The sequence below is a fragment of the Mobula hypostoma genome, chromosome 19 (genome assembly GCF_963921235.1).
Source record: "Mobula hypostoma chromosome 19, sMobHyp1.1, whole genome shotgun sequence".
Taxonomy (NCBI): domain Eukaryota; kingdom Metazoa; phylum Chordata; class Chondrichthyes; order Myliobatiformes; family Myliobatidae; genus Mobula; species Mobula hypostoma.
Window position 1 is genome coordinate 21415439 of NC_086115.1, and position 25479 is coordinate 21440917.

Sequence of the window (25479 nt, forward strand, 5' to 3'; positions counted from 1 at the left end):
TTCCTAGAGATGCTGCCTGGCCTGCTGCGTTTACCAGCAACTTTGATGTGTGTTGCTTGAATTTCCAGCATCTGCAGAATTCCTCGTGTTTGAAGTTTATTTTCGAACATGTTACCCTAAAAAATGCACCATGCAATAGCATTTCTCGTCAATTGACATAACTTCCTAAATTCAAAAGAAAGTGCCTGAAATTTAACTCATTCTTCAGCTAGTAAACTGAAACGAATAGATAGCATTGCTAGTCTGCTGGCCTGTTAGTGAAATAGCTGCTCCATATGCTGAAAGTATCTACTGCAAATTTTAATTCTGAAACTTTTTTTCTTCAGAAAAAAAGCTGCCAAATGGTTAATAACAAGTGATGTCAACACCAGTATCCATCATTCACTTGCAAACAATTGGGGCATGTGGTGCAGCAGACCTTCATATCCACAGTTAGAAGCTGTCACATATGGAAGGGCAGAAACCAATAGCTTGTTCTTCCATCATTACTTTTTAACCCCATGCCAGCGCCATCATAAACAGCTGAAATAAGGGTTAATGCAACACCTCAGGGATTGCCTGACTGCCTCTGAGGAGTCACTGAAATGGCTCAGGCAAATTGTGAATTACGTCGCCACTTGTTCCACTTTGTCATTAGTGGCTCAAAACTATTTAATTAGTCCGAAGTCAAACGCACTGGTACTAATTTCTGTCGGGTTGGCTTTACTTCTGACGCTTGACGCCACTCAGGCTGTAAGCACAGTCTGGTTCATTCTGAGCGGCAGCATATGGGGAACTTAAATCTCAGACAAAAATGAAATAAGTGAATAGTAGGTGACTCATAAACCCTGCAATCAAGAAGACTTAATGATCATGTGCACCATAGCCAGAATAACTGAGAGGTCAGGAGATTGACAGCAAGATCAGGGAAGGTCATACAAGCACTCAGACCAAGGAGCATCTGGCAAAATGCACCAATCTTAAATCAATTAAACTCTCCTGATGAGCATAATTTTATGCTTCTTTGCACCAGAAAACAATAAGTCAAACTAGGAGGACATCTTTATCTCTCCTCCACATATTTTGTAGCCATCCAAATGGAAATAATGTTCATTTAAAGCAATTGTCCTTAAATTTCACACACACTGACTCAAGTTTGTGAATCTCAATTTCGGTAAAGGTGTATATGTAGAGAAAGTATTTGGACTGTTATAGAACTTTGTCAGTTCTATGCACATTATTAATAGGTTCCAATTTCTATGGTAAGTACTGTTGCAATCAGTCTGTTTGTACACAACTTAATTATTGACATCTTCTTTTAGTTCCTAGCACCAAAATAACCAAGCAATTGCAAAGGTATTCTTGGATATGTCATTCATAAAGTATGTACAAAGAAGTATATGGATGTGAAAGCTGAATTCTATCAAATTTTAACAATTCTTCCACCAAAGAATTCTTTTTCTCTCTGTTCCACAGCTTTCTGTTGCCTTCATCTCTTGCAATCTCTGATAATCCAAGGTAAACTGTTGCATTAGAAGTCAGGTGTTAGGAATGTACAGAATGAATGGCAAAGTTGAAGTTTTGCCAAGTCCCCAGGTAAGTAGTTAATTGTTCTCACCAAGGGAGTACCGCAAATGAAGCATTAACAAGTATGATATAAAACTGGAAATTAGAAAATAGTGTCAATTATTGTTACAGCTCAGCTTCGAGTAATCATGAATGGCAGTAATAATGACTGATCACATTATTGATATGTGTGAATGTTCCTACCTAGTAGAACTCTTGTGACAATATCCAAAATAAGGTGTAGGATTTACCACCTATTCCAGTCATCGCTGACACAGAAACTGTAATATTCACTGGCTGTGATTTTTTTTTAAACTTGAAGACCATCACTCCTTTAAGGATTGTGCAACCTGATTGCAACAATGCTTGTAGAATGCTCCAGAGAGGGAGTCTGGCAACTCGCGTGCTCACCGAGATCCTTCTTCACTATCTGTATTTGCACGGTTTGTTTACAGATTACAGTTGTTGATATTTACAGTTTAGAGATCCTGTTTACAGTTACTGTTCTATAAATCTGCTAAGTATGCCCACAGAGAAAGAATCTCAGGGTTGTATGTGGTGACATGTATGTATCCTGATAATAAATTTTACTTTGAAATTCTTAAACATAATTAGTAAACCAGTACAGGTACCAGTAAAAGTGACCAATGTAGACATGTTAAACTGCTATGCTAATGATACCATTGTACAGGTGAGAAATTTGTTACTTTCACCTTTGCACTCGAAACCATGGGGTAATATAGTACTTTCTGATGAATTTACTATCAATTCACTAAACTATATGCTGTTGGTAATCCAATTTGATAGTCCACTGTAGCACAGGCAAAGCTGCACTGTTGAAAGAATGTTAAAATATAGTAATTCATCTTCCTTTCACAAATAACAGAAACCCACATGTCCCTATTTTGTCCAAGTGAAGCTCTGGGGAATTTTAATTCATCAATCAATATCATTAAAACAAGTGATAAGACATTGCCACTTCCCTGCTTGGGGGAGATTTCATTAGCATAAATTGGCATAAAGTAGCAGTAAAGTTATTTAGTATATCCTGAAGTTATGGAAGACGTCACTTAAAAGTCTGCTGTTACTGCCCTTCCCCAGTGGAAGTGGATGGTAAATCTTCCTGAACCACTCTTGTCTTGTGAAGATACTTAACCGGTGGAACTTGTAGACAGTAGCAGAGTTTAGACCCAGAAAGGAGTCTGACAATACATTTCCAATCTGGAAAGTCTGTAGCTTGGAAGAGAAAGTGAATGTTGAAGTATTCCATATGCCTTCCGATCTTTGAACACAGAACACTGCAGCACGTTACAGGTCCTTCAGCTCATGATGTTGTGCCGATGTTTTAACTTAATCTGAGTGTTCTCTCCCTCCATTTTTCTTTCACCTGTGGGCTGATCTAAGAGTTTCTTAGATGTTCCTAATGTAAAGCAACACACACAAAATGCTGGAGAGCAAATTAAATGCATCTGCCTCTACCACCACTCCTGACCAACTTATCTTTTTGTCCTTGTTCAGTGCTGGTCATGGATTTGGAAGGTGCAGTTGAAGTAATCTGGATTTTTTTTTGTTTTTAGGTGGGTCTTGGTAATACTACTTATAGGCAGCTAAATGGTTAAACTCCTTTATTGGAGCAGGTCATGCCTGGCACCTTTGTGGCATGAATGCTAAATGCAGCTCAGAATGCGATGGGTGACTGATATCCAAATACAGACGTGGACTATTTCATTGTCTACAAACTTCTATTTTTGTGCGGGCTGTGACACGAATCACTGAAGTATGCATCTTGATAATGACAGGCTGGCACAGCTGCTGCCTTATAGCTCCAGTGACTAAAGTTTGAACCTGACACCTGGCACAGTTTATGTGGAGTTTGCAAATTCTTCCAGTGACTATGTGGGTCTGGTTTTCTCTCACATCCTAACAATGTTCAGTTTATTAGCCTAATTGACCACTATAAATTGCCCCTAGTGTATAGCGGAGGGGGAGTTGTTAGGGGAGAAAATTGTATCAGTTTTGAATTACTTGATGGTCAGCACGGATTTGATGGGCTGAAGGCTTCATTTCTAGGCTGTATGTTTCCAGCTTTATCAGGGCTCCTTGATGCCAGGTTCAATGAAAGTTTGCCTTTGTCACGTGGTCATTCTCTTCTCATTTCTGGATTTCAGCCTTGAGCCTATGTCTGATGGAGTACAGAGTCTAATGGTTCTGGCAAAACGTTAATTGGACGTCAGTAAGCAGCATCCTGAGGTGTAGGTTCTCGGAGTTACACAGCACAGGAACACTTTTCGACCCAACACATCCGTGATGACCAAAGCATTTTCCTGAGTAAGTCCTTTTTCCCAGCGTATGGCCGCTATCTCCCTTAATCTTTCCTATCTGTGTACTTACCCAAATGTCTTTAACATTTTATAATTGTACCTACCTGCCTTCACAACCTTCTCTGGCAGCTTGTTCCATATAGCCATCACTCTGTGTGAAAACACAGATCTCAGGTCTGCTTTTAGTCTTTTCCCTCTCACCTTAAACTGATGCTGTCAAGTTTGAGACTCCCTTACCCTGGGAAAAAGACTATGGCCATCCTTCCTGCCCCGCTCTCACCTCATTCCCCTCATGATTTTATAAACCTCTGTAGGGTGCTGATCTTACCTCCTTCGCTCCAGTGAAAACACTCCTTGCCTGTCCAGTCTCTCTTCCAAACGCAAGCCCTCCAGTCCAGGCAACAGGCTTGTGAATATTTTTCTGCAAGGTTTCCAGCCTAATCACGTCCCTCTTTATGTCAGTCAGAACTGAATATCAATATCCTAGTTGTGGTCTTGCCAACATGTTGTACAGCTGTGACTTAACATCCCAACTCTTGTACTCAGTCCCCCATCTTCATTACCCGGTCTACCTGTGTCATCACTTTCACCTCTAGGGCTCTCTGTTCTACCACACTTCATTGGCCCTACCGCTCATGTCTGATAGATGAGGAAATGTGCTAGAATGATTAGAGAAATTGAGCAGATGTCACAAAGCTGACATTTTTAGCGTACCTACTAGCACAAACCTTAACTCCCAAAAGCATTGGTACTCTGTACACAAACGTTGTGACTGGAGGACAGACCTGGTACAACTCTTTACCCTGGTACGGACTCCAGTCCACATGTCCCCTCACTCAGTGTCTGCACGTGTGTCAGAAGGGAGATCGTCGTGGTTCACCTAAAAACTTAAATAATTTGGACAAATAAAGTATTCAACCATGAAGGCACAATGTTGCATTATTATAACTTTTAACCATTTGGTTAAAATAGTTGTAATAATGTGATAATATTTGGCAAAATAACTGCAGCTTCAGAAAATTAATAGCATTAAGTGCAGCACTACCAAGAAATAAGTGGTTGTATTTGACAGCAGAGGGCCAAAGATTTACATTTAAGTATGAACATCTATGAATATCAAGTTTCTATGCCTTAAACACTTCCCACAATTAATTCTTTATTTTATGTTTGATATATTCTCAGGTTTTGTTGATGCCATCCAATTTGTCAGAAAACTGTATGACCTCTGCATATTTATTTAGAGATAAAGCAGAGAATAGGCCCCCTGTGGCCCCTTCCAGCCGTGCCGCCAACCCTAGCCCCGATTTAACCCCCGTCTAACCACGGGACAATTTACAATAACCAATTAACCTACTAATTAGTGCCTTTGGATGGTGGGGTGTGGGGTGTGGAGGGGGGGGAGGGAACTGCAGCATCCAGAGGAAACCCACACACTCCACAGGGAGGACGGACAAACTCCTTACAGAGGACGTTGGAATTGAACTCTGAACTCCGACACCCTGGGCTGTAATAGTGTAACGCTGACCACTTCGCTACTGTGCACTACTATCATTAAAAGGCCCGATAAACCCATGAACTCCTTCACCTAATCTGATGACGGGTCTCGGAGCAAAACATCAGCTGCACTCTTTTCCATAGATGCTGCCTGGCCGGCTGGCTTCCTCCAGCATTTTGTGTGTGTGGCTTCCGATTTCCAGCGTCTGCAGATCTTCACTTGTTTATCTAAATTCAGATATTCACAAAGAAACTGAGATCATGTTCAGTCTTCAGCTTCACTCACATTAGTAGCTCATTACCCTTTCACAATGTAGGTTTAATTAATATACAAGCTAAACCCATGATTATAATCTAGGACTGTTCAACAAGTAACTTCTGGATAATATATTCTCATGCACGTTTTTAATACTCTAAGCAAAAAGAATCACAAATTGTAAAATAATTTAGAGCTTCAGAACAAATAAATTGAATGGTAGGTTTTTTTTTAATGGACAATAACAGCTGTTCTGGTTTTGGGAGTTTGTCTCCATGGGATTGACTGCAATAATTACTAGCCAATAAATTATTTACACAAACAACTATGTATGCCAGTACAGCTCAGCATGTTTGACCCATTTTGATACAAGACCATATCTACTGTATTTTTCTGTTAATATCAGGCAGAAATGTTTTTCAAGACAACTGGCAGATCTTCTGGGAAACAGAGTCAAACTCATATGGCACAGAAAAGATCCCCGGCCCACTATGTCCAGCACCAATTCATGAAGCAGCCCGCTTGTTTTCTCCAGAACCTTATCCACCTGAGTTGCCACTTTGAAAGAGCTGATTGATTTGAGTCCTTATGTCTGTCTGTTCATCAGCATTCTGCAGTGTGCTTTCATATGTTCTACCTGTGCCTGTTTCCTAAAATGTGCCAGTTCACACTTGTTGGGATTAACCCCAACTGCCAACACTCTACCCAACTTTCCAACTGATTTATATCCTGCTGTAGCCTTAGTCGACCTTCCCTTTTAAGTACCACCAACTTTATTTCCTCTGCAAACTTCCGACCATGGTTAGTGCATCACTTTACTGCACCAGTGCAGGGAGATTCAATTCCCGTCACTGTCAGTAAAGAGTTTGTATACTCTCTGTAATTGTGTGGGTTTCCTCCAGGTGCTCCAGTTTCCTCCCATATTCCAAAGATGTAGAAGTTAGGGTTAGCAACTTGTGGGCAGGCTATGCAGGTACCAGAAGCATGGCAGCACTTGCAGGCTGTTCCCAGCACAATCCCCATTTTCAAATGTGTCAGTATCTTTGGATGAATTAATAGGCTCTGGGTATCATTAGAAAGGGCAGTATTAAATCAGTTTCAGTTGCCCTGATGCAGTGTGATGATGGGCTTCAATAGTGTGACTTGATTAACTTCCTCAAAGAGTGACAGGACCAACCATACTGGTGTAAAACAGATGAAATATAGTGGAGTGAAGACAGATTCCTTTCCTGAAAGAGCACTAATATATAATCTGGATATTAGCAGAAAGAAATTAGGTCATAAAGAAAGCTTTTGGCACAGTGACCTTCATAAAGCAATGTATTGAGTACAGGAGATGGGATCTTATGTTGAAGTTTTACAAGACATTAGTGAGGCCTAAATTGGAGTATGTGTACAGTTTTGGTCACCTACTTACAGGAAAGATGTAAACAAGGTTGAAAGAGTACAGAGAAAACTTAACAAGAATGTTGCTGGGTCTGAAGGACCTGAGTTATAAGGAAAGATTGAATAGATTAGGACTTTATTCCTTATAACACAGAAGATTGGGATGAGATTTGATAGAGGTATCCAGAATTATGAAGGGTATAGATAGGGGTAAATGCAACTCGGATTTTGCCACTGAAATTGGGTAGGACTGCAACCAGAGGTCATGGGTTAAGGATGAAAGGTGAGAAGTTTAAGGGGAACATGAAGGGAAATTTCTTCACTCAGAGGGTCATGAGAGTGTGGAATTAGCTGCCAGCACAGTGGTGCATATGAGCTCCACTGCAACATTTGAAAGATGTTTGACTAGGTACATTGATAGTAGGCTAGGGCCCCAGTACAGGTCAACGGGAGTAGGCAGTTTAAATAGTTTCAGCATGGATTAGTTGGGCCAAAGGGCCTGTTTCTGTGCTGTACTTTATGACTCTATGACCTCAGTATTCTCCATAAAACTTATCCTGGCACTGAATGAGGAAGAAACCCCAGATCAAAAAGATGAAGAGGATAGGGACAGTGGTGAGCACAGCTGATTCACGACTCCAGAGACTGTCCGTGTGGAATTTGCACGAACCCCTGTGATAATAATGACCTCCTCCTCACCTCCTTGTCCCTGTCTGCTTTCCTCCCAGATGCCAAAAGATATGCTGGTTCAGAGATGAACTGGCCACTGAAAACTAATCCTTGATGGCATAAAGAATCATAACAATTGGAGGGAAGCTGATGGACATATTTGATGAGAGTGTAGAATTGGTATTTTGCTTGCAGTTTAACTTTCTTATTCTTGCTTGTATTTTTGTACAGTATAATCACACGTATACATGTAATTATTCAGTGAATTTTCCAGTAATTATGGTACAGTTGCTGCTGTAATTTTCAAGTAATTTCTTAGTTTCCTTCAGCAGATGTCATGCCACTTGAATCTGACTGGTTTATAGGTTCATTGTTATGAGCTGAGTTTTTGTTACCTCCAGTCTGAGTGTGAGATGGCCACGACTACTTTTTCTTTTCTCGTTCTTTGTTCTTGTAACACAATAAAATTGCTAGCAGTAAGTTGCATGCCTCATCCTTGACGTACAAAGAACCTCTGGAGCAGAAAAGCGTCAGGACTTAACAGATATGCAGCAAGCCTGAACGAGGTGCACTGTAGCATAGCAGTTAGCATGACCCTATTGCAGCTCAGGGTGGCAGAGTTCAGAGTTCAGCTCTGGTGTTCTCTACAAGGAATCTGTACGTCCTCCTCGTGGAAAACGTGGGTTTTCCCCAGCTGCTCTGGTTTCTTCCCACAGTCCAAAAACGTAATGGATAGGTTAACTGGTCATTGTAAATGGCTGGAAGGGCTCACTCAGTGCTAAACAAAACAAAATAACTCAAATATGCAGAGGGAGAATGAAACCAATGGGATTGATCCCTTGGGATCCAGCATTTACTAAATGGGCAGAATGGCCTCTTTCTTTGTCAAGTCAGATTAAGAATAAATCAGGGGAGAGCAGAGCATGAAAAGATGAAGGCAGACAATGCTGGACATACAGAACAGGGCAGGTCACATGGAACAGAAAAAGAACCAACGTCAGATCGAAGACCTTTCATCACAGTACAACAATTTCAGCACTCAAAGGTGGAGTTATGTGTGGAGCAGAGTATGCAGGTATTTTGCTGCCTTCTTCATGAGGTTGAACGATCTTGAGTCGTTTTCTCTGGAGCAGCTGAGGCTGAAGGAAGACCTGATAGGATTTTATAAAATTATGAGAGGCATAAATATTCTTTACTCCAAGTCCGAAATGCGAAATGTCTAATAAGATTGGCATGCATTAAAGGTTGGGAGGGGGGTGTGGAGTTCGAAGGTGAAGTGCAGGACAAAAGATATGTTTTTTTTTTAAACACGGTGATGGGTGCCAGGAATGCACTGATGGTGGAGGCAGATACAACAGGAGTACTTAAGAGGATCTTGGATGAGTTAATGAATATGCAGAAAATGGAGGGATATGGACCACGTGCAGGCTGAATATGGCTCACGTTGCAATGGATTTAAAGGGAATTTGAGGGGGACCTTTTCCACCCAGAGAGTGCAGACAACCAGGAATACGCTGCCAATAGCCCAGTGGAAGAAGTATCTAAATGGACAGTTGTATTATAGGCCAAGTACTAGAAGATGGAGTTAATACAGATGGATCACTAATTGCTCAGTGTGGATATGGTGGGCTGAATGGTCTGTTTTCATGTTTTATGACATTAGAAAGAAACTGCTGAGGCTCTGACCTGCATTTTCTAATCCTCCTCAGATACAGGATTGGTGCCAGAGGACTGGAGGTCTTCAATCCCCATACGATTCTTCAGAAAGAGAGGAAAGGCTAAGCCAAGGAAATCCAGGCTAGATATTCGACTGAAAAGTCACAAGTCTGCAGATATTTGAAGACTGAACTGAAAACAGAAAATGATAGAATAGCTCAACAGGTCAGACAGCATCTGTGAAAAGAGAAATAGAGTTAATGAAACTTGCATTTCTTTACACAAACAGCTTTTTGAGCTCCTCTCCCCCAACATTCAGCATTTCCTGGTTTAAGTTTAACTTTGGTGCTCTGCACATTATTGGATTCAATTTTGAGCAGCACAAACGTTTATTTTGCAAGATACAGGATAACAAGGAACAGACTTAGAATGAGAGAAGAAACTTCTGCTTCGTCCTTTCTCGTCCTGAAGAAGAGTCTCGGCCCGAAGCTTCATTTCTCTCCATAGATCCATAGATTTCTCCAGCATTTAGAGTTTTTAAAAAAACTTTAAAGATTAGCTCATTTATCACATTTACATCAAAACATACAGTGAAATGTGTCACTTGCATCAGGGATGTGCTGGGGCCACCATATTACATGTGTGTTGCTCGAGGTTTCCAGCATCTGCAAAATCTCTTGTTCCTCTAAACATAAAGGCTTTCCCATCTGGGTTTTCCACACCTTCCTGATCAAAGTCCATAAGAGCATAAGGCATAGGAGCAGAATTAGGCTATTCAGCCCATCGAGTCTGCTCTGCCATTCCGTCATGGCTATCCCGGATCCCACTCGACCCCATACACCTGTCTTCTCGCCATATCCTTTGATACCATGAGCCAAGTCAAAGTCAAAATCAAATGAATTATTATCAAAGTACAGACAGTATATGTCACTAGATACTGCCTCAAGTTTCATTTTCTTGCGGGCATTTACAGGAAAATAAAGAAATGCAATAGAATTTATGAAAAACTGTGCATAAACGAAGATTGACGAACAACCAACATACAAAAGAAGACTAAATAAATAAGCAAGCAAACACATAATACTGAGAACATGAGTTTCAGAGTCCTTGGAAGTGAGACTTCTGGTTGTAGTTTCAGTTCAGTGTTGAGTTAAGTGAAGTATCTTCACTGGTTCAAGAGCATGATGGCTGTAGGGTGGTAACTGTTCCTGAGCCTGGTGGTGTGGTACCTCCTGCCTGATGGTAGTAGTGAGAAGAGAGCATGGCTGGATGATGGAGGTCTTTGATGGCGGGTGCTGCTCTCTTGTGGCAGTGCTCCTTGTAAATGTGTTCAGTGGTGGGAACAGCATTGCCTGTGATGGACTGGGCTTCACACTTGTCCAAAGCAACCATTTTCCACCTGCCCAACTTTCCTGCGGTAACTGGTTAAGTGCTCCTTCCCCTATTAACCAGGTAGATTTGGACAGCTCAGTGCAAAGGAAGTCTGCTTATTAAGTTTAATTGAACATTGAAGTTCCCAGGGGCACTACTCACATAGGGAATCTCCTTGTGCCTATTTGTCATTGAGATCCAACTGCATGGTTCATGATTTATAAAACTAAGAGTTTGCGCACAGTGCAAAAGAAAAATACTGAAGATGCCGCAAACCTGAAATTAAAATGAAGAACAACATCAATACTGAGCAAGTCAGGCAGCATCTGCAGGAAGAGAAACCTGCAATGTCTTTTCACATCCAGGACTGGACAAGTGTGTAACCAATCTTAAAGGAAGCGCAAAGAGAGAAGAAGTGGAGGGGAGGGAAGATGACAATGTCTTCAATAAGGCAAGAAATAGCAGATATTAAGTGACAAAAGTGTTGATAATACAAGGGAGAAGTGGTCAACAGTTGGAGATACATTTAGATTTTCTAGTGCACCAAATAGACACTACAGCTGTGCATGGACGACTGGTTTAATTGTAGTCCTGTCCCTGTCTAAGGTTCAAAGATCAAAATGAATTTATTATCAAAGTATGCATATCACCATATGAGAGGTTCCCTGATGATAGATACTGTTTTCTTGCAGCAGCACTCCTTGTAGATGTGCTCAGTGGTGGGGAGGGTGTGTCTTGTGACAGACTGGGCTGTATCCACCACTTTTTGTAGGCTTTTCCATTCTGGTGTTGGTGTTTCCATACCAGAACATGATGCAACCAATCCAGACAGCCTCCACTGTGCATCTATGGGAGTTGATCAAAGTTTTAGATGGCTTACTGTGTCTGCACGAACTCTAAGAAAGTAGAGGAGCTGCCATGCTTCCTTCGAAATGGCACTAGGTACTGGTTCCAGGAGAGATCCTCTCAAAGAATAACACCAAGGAATTTAAAGCTACTGACCACCTCCACCTCTGATCCTCTGAAAGGGACTGGCTCATGGACCTCTGGTTCCTTCCACCTGCAGTCAATAATCAGATCTTTGGTTTTGCTGATGTTGAGTGAGAGGTTGTTGCATGGTTAGCGAATGAGCGCCGGAAGCTGCAAGCCATGGGCCAAAACGTGGACTTGGCAACAGGCAAGTAAATAGTGAGGGAACAGCCAGCTCTCTGACAGATGGTTTGGGTAGAAACAGGAGTCAGGATCAACAGAATTAGTGGGATCTCAGGTGTTCAGAACTATTGTACAATCTGAAGAGTTTGTACAGAACTGACAGCGGGCCTGAAGAACCAAAAGTCATGACGGAACATAGCCTACCAAGCTCCTGATATGGTGGGGTGGTATTAAAATCTAGCTGTCCTGGGACTCATCAATGCTAGCCACTTCTGGGACAACTTGATCTTGGTTATCTCAATGTTGCAAATGGGCTTTGCATTTCATGACTGACACAGAAATCATGCCAAATCCACAAGGGTGAATTACTGAAGGAAGTGAAGATGCGTTGAGTGAACTAGGGCTTTTCTTTTTGGAGCAAAGGGGAATGTGAGGTGACTAGATAAGAGGTGTACAAAATGGTAAGAAGCATCGATTGAGTAGGTAGCCAGAGACTCTTTCCTAGGGTGGGAAATACGTAGGGGAGGGGCATAATTTTAAGGTGATTGGAGAAAAGTATAGAGGAGGGGTGTCAGAGGTAACCTTTTTTTGGTTTTACACTGGGATTGATGGGTGTGTGTAATGCCCTAGGGTAGGCAGATACATTAGATACATTTAAGAAGCTCTTAGATAGGAACATGGATGACAGAAAAATGGGAGGGCTAAGTGGGATGGAAGAGTTAGATTGATCTTACAGTAGGCTAAATGGTGGATACAATGTACTGTGCTGCAGTGTTCTATGTTCCATGTTTAAGTGCCCCACCGAGTTTCCAAAGTGAGGTGAAATGGCACAGAAATGGGCATTGTGAGATTTCATTCCGGGAGAAGTTAATCTGAAATAGCAAAGCAGTGAAAGGAACAGTTCAACACTATGGTTTTCTAGCCCACTGTCTTTCATATGTAGTGCTTTTCACAAATGCTGGATGTCCAAAATAGTATTACAACTAATTAAGCAGCTTTAGAAACATTGTACCTGTTGTATTGGAGGAAACAATTACAAAAGATTTTCAGGCAACAATTTCACTGATATCAGTGAGGTTAACAGCTAAATGATGTGATGTCTTTCATAGCAAAGATTGGTAATGACCAGAGCAAAGAGTCCAATTATTTTATACCAGCTTTCACAGCCACAGGGATCTTCAGTGCAAATGAACTACTCTTGAAAATTGTTGCTTTTGTAATACTGGAAAGAACGCCAAAGTTATGCACACCACACTCCCCCCAAAAAATGCTTTAATGACCAAATCATCTGTTTTCAGATAATGGCAAAGTAATAACCACTAAACAGGATGACACTCTGTTTGGACGGTGTCTCAGGAACCATTCTGTCCTTGGGTTGTCTAATTATTAACATAGTTGTTTTGGCAGCTTGCAGTTTGTAAAGTACCAGCAGCATTTCCTTGAAACAACACTGCTGGTGCAGGGCCTTGACTCCAAGAATAGACAACCCATCCTTTTGCCTCCACAGATGCTGCCTGATCTGTTGAGTTCTTCTAGCAGTTTAGCTTTAGTATCTCAGTTTCTTGTGTGTTCAAACCACAGTACCTACATGACTTCAGAGCTTTAGGATGTAAACTAAATACCAGTCTTCTGTTATATTTTTTATTTTAGAGAGTAAGCAGGGTTTCAGTTTCACATTCCATTCAATAGCAGAGCAGTTAGGTTTTCAGTCAGGTTTGTGTAACCTCCTGAACCCAAGACCATCTAAAATCAAATAGGTTGGCATTGAGCCACCTCTGCTATGGTGACTGCACACTCTGAACTGGCCACGAAAGGCAGGACACCCTTGTCCGAAGTGGTCAAGTTTCTCCACACAGCCGTGATAAAGGTACTGTCCTTTCTGAAGAGTCCAATGCTGATACATTCATTAGATAGTCAACAACACCTGGGAGCATTTCCTTTCTGAAAATGTGACAGGGGTTCCAATTAGGAACCCTAAATTTTGATGGAGTTATGGAAAATGAGAAGTGTTGAATTGAATTGACTTTATTACTTTCATCCTTCATATACCTGAGGAGTAAAAATCTTTACGTTACGTCTCTGTCTAAATATGCAATGTGCAATTTATAGTAATTTATAATAAATAGTATGTTAAACAGGACAGTCAATATAACATAGAAATACAGTTGTATCAGACTGATAGCCTGGTGGAAGAAGCTGTCCTGGAGCCTGTTGGTTCCGACTTTTATGCTACGGTACCATTTCCCGGATGGTAGCAGCTGAAACAGTTTGTGGTTGGGGTGACTCAGCTCCCCAATGATCCTTTAGGCCCTTTTTACACACCTGTCTTTGTAAATGTCCTGACTAATGGGAGGTTCACATCTACAGCTGCGCTGGGCTGTCCGCACCACTCTCTACAGAGACCTGCCATTGAAGCAAGTACAGTTCCCACACCAGGCAGTGATGCAGCCAGTCAGGATGCTCTCAATTGTGTCCCTGTAGAAAGTTCTTAGGATTTGGGACCCCATATCAAACTTCTTCAACCGTATGAGGTGAAAGAGGCATTGTTGTGTCTTTTCCACCACACAGCCGGTACGTACAGACCACATGAGATCCTTGGTGATGTTTATGTCGAGGAACTTAAAGCTGTTCACCCTCTCAAGCCTAGATCCTTTGATGTCAATAGGGGTTAGCCTGTCTCCATTCCTCCTGTAGTCCACAACCAGTTCCTTTGTTTTTTGTTTTTGCATCAAAAAATACAGCACGATATAGATCACTTGGAAACTCAGGCACTGAAATGGAAGATGAAAATTAATTCAGATGTAGTTGGCTGAGTCACAGGATGTGTTTCCATGTTGTATGACCATGAATTTAAAATATAAAATTATATAATATTATGATCATTCTTCCTGAAGAAACCCTTTTCATGTAATTACTATTCCAATTCTTTTCATTGTACCACTGAAAGTTAATAATCATGTACAGTTAACAATCAGGAAAACAAACGGTGATTACAGAAGGACTTGAGGGCAAGAGTAAAGATGTTCTCCTGCAATTGCAAAGGGCTTTGAAAATAGCACACCTAGAGAGCCATGTAAAATTTTAGTTTCCTTTCCGAAAAGTTGACATACTTGCCGAGGCAGGAGTGCAATGAAGATTGACTAGACCGGTTCCCAGCTCTATTGCTATACAGGCCGATACTAACAGAGTCCTCTTTCCTCTACAGTTTACAAGAATGAGAGGTGATCTTTTTGAATTTTCAAAGGGCTTGAGTGCGTGGATGGAATGAAAATGTTTTCTCTAAGTGAGGAATCTAGAATCTAGGGTCTCCATTTCAGAATAAGAGGTAGGACATTTGTGACAAGTGTGAGAATGTTTTCACCGATTTTGTGGTGAATATATGAAACTTTCTATCACAGAGTTTTGAAGGCTCAGTCATTTAGTTAATTTCTTTTTCAATGAGTAATTTTGTTACTATTATTAAGAGAATCACAGGATATGTGCAGGAAAATGGCCATGAGTTAGAACATCAGTGATGAGGCTGACGAATGAAGCAGCTTTAATGGATCAGATTACCGCACAGAAACAGGCCTTTCAGCCCATCTGGTCGATGCTGAACTATTATTCCGCCTAGTCTCATTGGCCTGCATCCAGACCATAGCTCTCCATATCACTCCCATCCCATGTAACTTTCCAAATTTCTCCCGAATCATAGCATCCGGCATCACTCTGCAATGAGTCTCTGCATGTCCCCCCCCCCGCCCCCCGCCACCCCGTGGAATGCGTGGGTTTCCCCCGGCTGCTCCGGTTTCCTCCCACAGTCCAAAAACGTACCGGGCAGGTTAATTGGTCATTGTAAATTCTCCCGTGATTAAGTTAGGGTTAATCGGGGTTGTGAGGTCGCTGGGGCGGTGTGGTCCGAAGGGCCGGAAGAGCCTACTCCGCGCTGTATCGCTAAATGAATAAATAGATCTTGCAGTCCTACCCACTTCCACCATTTCCGCTGGCAGCTTGCAAGCTCGCCCCACCCCTAGAGTGAAGAAGTTCCCCTTCATTTTCCTCTTAAACATTTCGTCCTTAACCATGACGTCTAGTTCTAGTCAGTCCCACCTGTTGAGTGAAATAAGGTTTGCGGTTTCGGCGGGGACATAAGATACTATTAGTAAGTATGTTAACTATTTATTTACAGGACAAGACAGTTGCTAAATATTCAGTGACCATTCATGTCACACACCGTGGCAAATACTTGCCTAAACTCTGGACATGGGCCCTCTTTATTCCAGCACACCTGCACAGTTCACTGTTTAATTTTTCCATGGCACTTGGTAATTCTCCGCCCCCCCCCGCCCAATCCCCCTCAGTCCGTGGTGACCCAGAGAGCGAAAAGGAGACTGGATGTTCTTAGTGCGCTCGATTTAGACCTACCAGCGCCGTGACGCCATCAGCTAAATGGCAGCAATTGAAAAGAGCACAATGCTCCTTATACGGGCCATTTCCTACTTCCCACCGGTGCCTTTCGATGAGCGGGCAAACTTGACATTACAACTACATACCCCTCGAAATACGCAACACCGTGACACACAGCCCGCGGGCGAATATAGCACCAGCAGCCGCCCCACAGTACTACATACAAAAGTAACACTATAATACCCAGAATTATCAGCCCACACGTTGCTACCCTGTGTAATACAGTGGGCCACCAGCCTCCCAACGCCCCAAAAGACCAACAACCCACCCCTGGGGGTATGGAGCTGGCCCCCTACTTTTCTGATCTTATTTACTGACTGCTCCATATGATCAGCAAGGCGGGTGATGTTCCCAGAGTCGTCGGCGATGTATGGGCAGCACTCCTGACTAATCACGGCACAGGTGCCACTTTTCTCTGCAAGCCGTCCGAATGGCCATCATTTCAGCTGACAGTCTGGTCGGTGCATCCTCTGTATGCTTCAGCGCGTTCACGAAGGCTATGCATACCATGCCCGTTACAGAAAATAAAAAGGCTGTCATTCTTTCTGCCTCTCATTGCGCCGACCCCCATGGAGCAGGGTGTCCGCCCAGGCTATTAAGGCAGTGTATGTATGGTATCACGTACCTTGGATAGCAGCAGCCGTCCCGTCCCGCGGGAAGCGGGGCAGGCCCTGGAGTCGCTACCCAGGACACGCCACTTAGTGTCCAGGGTGTGCCCACTTCCACAGCATACTGCTCCTGCTCGCGCTCGCTGTGCCCCCACTGACTGACTGGACCTGTGCACATCATCCCGCCTGCACCAACACTCCTTCGCCTTCCCTGTTGGCAGAAGGATTACTCGCCGAGTCGGGACTTTGGGATTAGAGTCCTATGATTTGTCTAATGATTAGACAATTCATAAGTAGGGAGGCACAAGCCCTTGAAACACTTACTCTACTGGGATTACTGAACCTCAAGTTCTTCAAGGCCATTTCCAGACGGCTGGGCGAGGTTGGCTGGAATGGGTTTCTCCCTCCCGGCTTCCCCCATAACAGAATGCCAAAACCCGGGAAGTTGGACAAGTTCCTGCTACGGTCTGTTCTTCTTCGTTAAAGAGAGATCGGTATCGGCGGCATCCCCTCTGCATCGTGGGTTGGCACCCTCTTGCAGATCCAAAAGTCCGAAGCGTTGGTGTGGTTCGCGTACTCATTCACCATCCGTAGGATAGTGTTGTAGGATCTCACTATCATCACCACTGCCGTCGGTTTCCGTCACTCTGCCATTCTGTAATGTAGGGACACACACACACACACACACACACACACACACACACACACACACCCCCTCCTGGTTAGTTGCTGAGTATTTTGTTTCTCCCGGTAATGCCACACATCGCGCAATCCCCGATCCGCAAACCACAATCTCTCCCCGCTCGGCTGTTTCCTATGGGTGCTGCACCCAAACCTTCCTCGGTTCCTCCTCCAACTCCACCTGTCCGGCCTTTGGAGGGCCCGACCACTGCCAAGCGTCGGGACATCAGGGACCCTCCCGGACGCGCTGGCCGGGAGTTCAGGTTGTCCATCGCCTGCTGCAACACACACTCAACCACCCCTGAGAGGTGCAGCTGGAGGTGAATAACGTAATCTACTGTTTCAACAGCCGCTTGAGGGTATTATGGCATGTAGAACGCCCACAGACTCCGCAACCCACCCTTAGACTTTGACCCCTTGCAAACCGTGAGAAATTGTCCGATTGGATCTCCCGGTGGATCCCCTACATGGATGAATAGTGCCACAAACGTTTTATTCTACTTTCCTGGGCAGCATGGCCACACGTCACCGCCACCAGGACTCGGAATATGTATCCACCACGGCGAGCACAGAGAATTTCTTGTTCTGCCAGACAGAGACCCCACGTAATCTACTTGCCATATCTGACCAGCCCCGTCCCGAGAAACCCGCTGGCCACCCCTTGGGTTTAACTTGCTGGCAGATAGGGCATCTGGCAGCAGGGGTCCTGGCCTCATCAAACGTTAACGCTACCCCTCGGCTCCTGCTCATTTCCTTGGTCCTCCTTGCCCCGCCCCACCACTGATGTGCACCAGCACCCGCGGTCTTCTCCTTTAAAAAAACCCTGTGGCCGCCATAATCTGCGCCGCTCAGCAACATTATGTCTGGCCTCCTCACCGTCCCGAGAGGTGTGGGCATCTACATCCTCCCTAGATGTGCACCCGTAGGAGCGCCCCAGAGCCGTCGTCCATGCACCTCCCAGTTCGGCCTGTGCCAGTGAGGCGTCCACGCCGCCATGCCGTTACGCACAGCCCAGGAGTCGGAGAAGGTCTTCGCAGGCCCCGTCGCCTCTCGTAGGGACAAGGTCGTAGCCACCAGCTGAGCCAATTGGCCAAGTCTTTCCTTGCCCACCTGGGGAACCATCCTGTCTGACGCAAGGTGGAGAGCACCAGCCTTCCGCCACTGTTACCGCTCCGCCAAGGGCTGGGGCCATCGGTAAATCCACAGGGAAGGCCACACCCAGCGGTCAGGTTGTCGTAAGGTTTAGCCAGTTGTGTGGGCACGGGGTCGGTGGTAGGAACCTCATCAGTGATGTGGTGATCGTTATCAGGGATATTGGCTCACCCCATTTGGGACCATGCCCTACCCTACTTGCGATGTACTTGACAGTGGAAGATCACTGGGCATGGCCCTCTCTGTGGGTTACATTGTCAGACTTTACCCACAGCAGGATAGGGAGGTGCGGTGTCAGCACGACTGACCCAGGGGTGTTCTTACGTCATGTGGCCAAGAGAGCCCAGTAGCAGGCAATCTGCCTCTCGAAGGGGGTGCATTGGGTCGCTGCTTCGGGAAGGGCTTTTTGTGCAAAACTCCAAAGGAGCGCGATGGCCATTCATCGCCTGAAACCCGCAGCTTGAGTGTCCAGGCGCCAAAGGGAGAGTCTGTTCTGCACCCGATTGGCGGTTTCAAAGGGCGCCTGCTGCTCGGTTTCCGGGAGACCTTGTCCAGGGAGCGCGCCATCGTCTTCAGGCGGGGTGGGTGCTAATGGCCAAATCGCAAGGCCCCCGCTAAGCACTGCATCCCCTCTTTGGATGCGGGACCGCAGCAGACAAGATCTTGCGCTCAGCCCGATCTGGTGTCTCCCTCTGCCTTGAATGCAACTATATGCCCAGAAATTTGACATTCTGCCTGGGACCCTATCGAAGTCGTCAACCCAACACTATTCCTGCAGGGAGGCGACCACTTTATCGAGGGCTTGCCTGACTCCTTCCGGCGAAGGTGCCTGTTGCAGAACATCGGTTGTGTAGCGAGACACAGGGACGGAGGGGGGTCTAACTGTATCTCCAACAACTTTCGGGCAACCATGCCGTGGCACAACGTGGGGCTGTGGACATACCCCTGCGGGGAGGTGGCAAAAGGTGTACTGTCTAGTATCCCAGTTAAAAGCGGGCTAGTCGTGACACTCGGACTCAGGGAGATTGAGAAGAAGGAATTGGCCAAGTCAATGTTGCCGATGTCGTTGTTAAGGGTCATTGCAACCGGGGTGGCCGCAGTGAGGGGTGATGCGAATTTATTCACCTGTCTGCAGTCGATGGTCATGTGTCATATGCCATTCCCCTTCCACACGCGCCACACCGGGCTATTGTAGGGGTGGCTGCAGGGCGGGCAATCCCCGATCCCCTCGATGCCTCCCAGGACCCTGGGGTTTTAACTACCTTGGTGTGGCGGGGCTGGGGGCGGGATCATCAAAGGGTCCTACTTGGCCAATTCCACCAGTATCTTCGCCTGTGTCGCCCCAAAGGTAAAATGGCCCCAACTTGTCTGCAGGGATCTACCCCTCATTCCCAGAATGTACTCAGGGGAGGCCGCCAGAAAGGCAGTCATGGGCCGATAACCTCCCAAGCGGGCGGTAGTGTGCCTGTGTGCCCCCTAGCCCTGGGATCCGGCCAGCTGTCGGGGTTATCCGGAATGATGGTGTGCTGGGCACCGATGCCCACCCCAGCCAGTGCCGTCCATCCATCGCTGCTCCATTCCCTTTTCCCACCCATCCCATTTCCTTCAGTGTAACGCAATGCAAACGTAAGGCCTCGGATGCCTCGGCTAGGAAAGGACGGCTGAACATATCTGTCAGGAGCCCTGACCCCATCCTTACGTGAGGGCAGCGGGAGGGCGACCAGCCTCACCAACCCGCGCCATCCCTGCTGCCTCTGAAGATCCGCCACGGTCTTTCGCAGAACCACCAGCGAGGGATACGGGAAACCTTGAAGGGAATGCGAGGAATCCCGCGGGGGACAGGAGCCCTCATCGAGGGAGGCCTTTACGGCCTCCTCACCTCGCTTCCCCCTGTCGAGCTTCCTCCATCCACCTGCTCCTTCGGAACCCCGGCGTGGAGCAACGCCATAAACATTTCCTTACGGGTCACGCTGTGCCCACCACCGCTCCAAGGCTGCTCGTCTAATTGGCGCACCCGACCACAAGGGCCTTCCCCCACATGCTCCAGTCCCTTCAGTAATCTGATGGTACCCCCTAACGCTGGTCCCAATGAGGGCAGCGCCACTCCCTTTGAACGAGGAGCTAGCTGATGCTTTAACTTGTTGGAGATTAACCTATGACCATGGGTTGTCGCCATCGAGATAGATCCCTCTGATCAGACCCACTGGCTAAGGGCTCTGGCCCTTCCTCCACTGTGCTCCACTCCCCCGGGGCTGGGCTGCAAATCCCACTCGAAGACCTTAACTGCTGCTATCACTCTGACGCGGGGGATTCATCACGCCCGTGGGAAGCGGGTGGCCCTGTCAGGACGTTGTTAATCGTGTGGTGGGACGACAGCAACTCCCTCCCCCCAGGACACCCACCTCCCTATTGGATAAACTCACTCCATCGCTCCCCGCGTCCCAGATCTTCAGCAACCACGTGTGTAGAGGCCACCCTGGCTTCTGCCTATACTTGCCTGTCAACTCTACCAGTTCCTTAGCGGAGAACTACGTGACGATAGTCGTCTCGGTGAGATGCTGTATTATCCCCCGCGGGTCCCTCTCACTCACGCAGTTCCTCTCCCCAGCCTGCTGTTTTTCCTCACCCTGTTCCATGGAGGCTGGAACGGCCAAGGACCGGCGGCACCCGTTCCAGGTCTGGAACCAGGTAGCCACCGTTCTGACCTTCACTGGCGCGGCTGCATGGGGCGGCGGGGGGGGGGGGGGGGCGGCGGGGGGGGAGGGTGCTTACTTAGAAAGGGAAATCAGCTGTTTTTCTTAACCCCTCTGCCCCATCCTCACCATCTAACCAGATAGCCCCAACCCTCATTCACTTGTCGAGATCGCCATCCCGCAACACCAGGTCTCGGACCCTAAACGAGCCCGGTTGCCATGCAGTCCTGCGGGCAGCCTCTAACTGCTGCGCCATTACTAGCTGACAGGCCATCTCTGAACTGCTATCCTCTAACGCTTTAGCCCCGACCTGCACTGACCAGGCAGCCTCCCTCATGGTAACATGCCACCAGTTTAGTACAACCACTTCTTTTCTAAAGCTCTCTATTCTTTCTCCTTCTGTAAGATTTCCCGGGCTGATGCTTTCCTGAGGCCGCCAACAGTCAGAAAGCACCCCTGCAGCTCCCGTTCCTCTTGGGGAAACCTACCTCACATGTGGTGTCCAATTTTCACTTGTGAGAGTCCAACTTGTCTGACCAATCTACTGGCGTCTCAGACTTACAGTAACATCACTGTATCTCATCCTCCAACTTGAATTTGCTAAACTTGATTTATTTAGTCTATGTGACGATTACAATCTCTCAAGATTTAGCAATATATTTTACAGTACAGTTGCTATTAGGAGTTTACATTGATACTTTGATTAACACTTTGCCTTTAGAATCTCCATTCATCCGGATTCTCATAATGAAGGACATTACACACTTTTGTCTGTATGATATCCAACTATCCATATGACATTTTCCATTGCAAACAATAAGTACTCTAAATATTTCATTCTTAACCATTCACCGAGCAACGAAGTTTCTGTAACGGCTATAAGATCATTTATGCCGTTAATTAGGTTAGAGATCTGCAGCACTGATCTGGAAACACGAGCTTGCATCTCACCAGGACAGCTTTGGGATTTAAACGCAAGTAATTAAATAAATCTGGAAATAAGAAAAAAAAAGTTTGTTTTAGTACAGGTGACCAGGTTGTAATAAAAACCCATTTCGTTCACTAATGCCATCTTACCCAGCCTAGCTCGTACGTGACTCCAGGCCACAATGTATTAATTCTTAACCGCTCCTCATTTCGGGGGCAATAAAAAGAGGGCAATAATCCCAGCAATGTCCACCTCCAGAAAACGGAAACTAAAGGAATCCCGTTTTAAGAATGCTTGGCGAATTTAGGTGAAGAAACTTGATTTATTTTTACTCCTTACCATATTTTCCCTAACATACCCTTATTTCCTACTCCTACCATACTCTCAGTATTACCAAAACAATTTACAAATCTTTATATTTTCTCTTTAAGTCGGCAGATTCCACCCCCCCCCCAACCCGACCCCTCATATTTCTGGTTTAAATTTCTGGCTATAGTCTTGGTTGATCTGCACTGGGCACTGATGCAATCAATGGGAAAGTGTGTCAATGTACCAACTTTTTACCAGAATAAGGAGGTTTAACTTGTCACCAAACACCCTAACGCACATGACTGTCTGGTATGGGAATTCAAATGAAGAGGAAAGAGGCTGCGGAGAGCTTTTTACTCAGGCCAGTACATCACGGGCACCGTCGCTCTCACCATCTGTACTATCTACAGGAAGGGCTGTCTCAACAAGGTAACATCCCCACCATCCGGGCCATGCCATCACCTTGCACCAATTATCGAACAGCAGTCACAGAAGTCTGAAGCCCCATACTACCGGGTTCAAGAATAGCTACTTTCCTTCAGCCGGCCAGTTCTTAAACCGACCAGCTCAACACTGATCATCAGAATTTCACAACACAATGATCACTTTGTTCAATTTGCATTAAAATAGATTTTTTTTGTGTTCTCTCTTGTAAAAAAAACTGTTCAGTTTATGTTTATGTTTTATATGATGCCATGTTCCCGCGATGCTGCTGCAAGTAAGATCTTTATTTGTACCTGTATTTGTGTACGTGACAATGAACTCGACTTTCACTTTGGTTATCTGCCTTATCAAGCCCTAGCCCAGTTAGGCAGTGAAAGAGTTGAGATGCAGGTGCTGTTCCCCTGGAGTAGGTCTGTCTTTCCCCGCTACTACTGCCCACGCTTCACGCACTGAAATTCCATCTCTCCCGCCACTTCCTAAACAACGCTACATTCAATGCTCCAATCCGTTCGGCCAGGCACCAATCTCATACAAGGTGGTTACACCCTGTAACAATCCATTATAACAAGCTCCATTTCCATTTGCAACCGCGATGTCCTCTGTGTGTTGTCCTCGTCCGCAACTTGACCACTAACCACATTCAAGCACATGACCATTAGCTGCACATTTGATTTCGCTCCAGACAGACAGATAGGATAGCAGAACAAAACTAAATATTGTTTGACCATAAGATCACACGAGCAAAATTGGGCCATTTAGCCCATTGAGTCAGCTCTGCAGTTCTATCATGGCTGATTTATTATCTCTCTCTCAACCACATTCTTTTGCCTTCTCCCAGTAACATTTGACCCCCTTATTAATCAAGAATCTGTAACCTATAAATATACTCAATGACTTAGCCTCCACAGCCGTCTGTGGCAATGAATTCCACAGATTCACCACCATCTGGCAAAAAAAAATTCTCCTCGTCCTAAAGGGATGTCCTTCTGCTTTGAGAATGTGCCCTCCAGTCACAGACTTCCCCACCATACGAAACACCCTCTCCACGTCCACTCTATCTAGGTCTTCCAATATTCGATAGTTAATGAGAACCCTCTTCATTCTTCTAAACTCCATCCTGACCTCTCAACCTACTCTAAGATCAACCTAACCCTTACCTCCTACATAGCCTTTCTATCATTCACGTACCTATCTAAGAGTTTCTTAAATGTCCCTAATGTACCTGTCTCTCTCAGCACCCCTGACAGGGTGTTCCACGCACTCTGTGTTAAAAAAAAAGCTCTAAAATCTCTAAACTTTCCTCCAATCACCTTGAAATTCTGCCCTCCCCCCGCCATATTAGCCATTTCAGCCCTGGGAAAAAGTCTCTGGTTGTCCACTCGATCTATGCCTCTTGTCATCTTGTAGACATATCTATGTATTATGTATTTACTTATTCAAATGCATCCTTTCCATGATATATTTATGTGTGTCAACACATTTAGAGAGAGGAAGAGGAAGTTTTTCCATTCAGTAAAATGATGATTTTAACTCTGCTTTTCCACACTTTTCTCATTACCCTTATTCCATTATTCACCTATTTGGGGGGAAATATAAAAATAAAAACTTGCAGATGCTGGAAACGTGAAGTTTAAAAAAACAGGGTATTACAGCATCTTCAAGTGGTAACAATTCTTCTCTCCACAGGTACTCTATGGCCTACTGAGTAATTGCAGCATGCCTGAATTTATCTCTTGAGAACATATTCAACAACCAAGATCTATGTGGCGTAGGGAAATCGAAGTAATTCTCTGGCTGAAGACATTTCTCTGCACTTCAGTGCTAAAATTATTTTTATTTAATTAAAAAAATCCTTATTTTGAGCATCTGTTGGCAAGATGGACTCCCCAGCCAGGGGAATATCATCCCAGCATTAACCTTGTCAAGATCTTTGACATTTTAAATTTCAATACCAATGTTGTCTTTATCTTTAAACACACTTCTCAATCACTCGATCCTTTCCCCTGAGTAATTAGGGAGTTTAAATGGGTTAGTAGTCAGTAGAAGGGCCCAAGGGCCTATTTCTGTGCTGTGCTTTTCTAATTCTAATTCCTGACATTCGATGCTGTGCTTTTCTGATTCTAATTTCTGACATTCGCAGAACCTATACAACCAGAGTCGTTTGAGGTCGCCTCTCGGCTCCTGTCTCAGGTCCGGAGATCAAAATTGTACAACTTTACTTGATGTTGTGATTTTATAAATAGATTAAATAAGGGTAGACAGATAGGATAAGAAGAAAGTAAAGGTAAATTCGCAACGGATTGCTAGACATTGATTTCCTTCCAAATACGGGATACTGAGCTGGTGTTCCCCATTATTGGCCTTCTTT

The 25479-nt window shown here is 45.0% G+C and overlaps 1 long non-coding RNA gene across 1 annotated transcript; it reads left to right on the top strand.

The window, feature by feature from the left end:
* Window positions 1–3583: 3583 nt before the first annotated feature.
* On the top strand, window positions 3584–10082 carry LOC134358693 (uncharacterized). The gene is made up of 3 exons (XR_010020921.1): window positions 3584–3618; window positions 3714–3873; window positions 9381–10082. It is a non-coding gene; the product is annotated as an uncharacterized LOC134358693 (long non-coding RNA).
* The last annotated feature ends 15397 nt before the right edge of the window (window positions 10083–25479 follow it).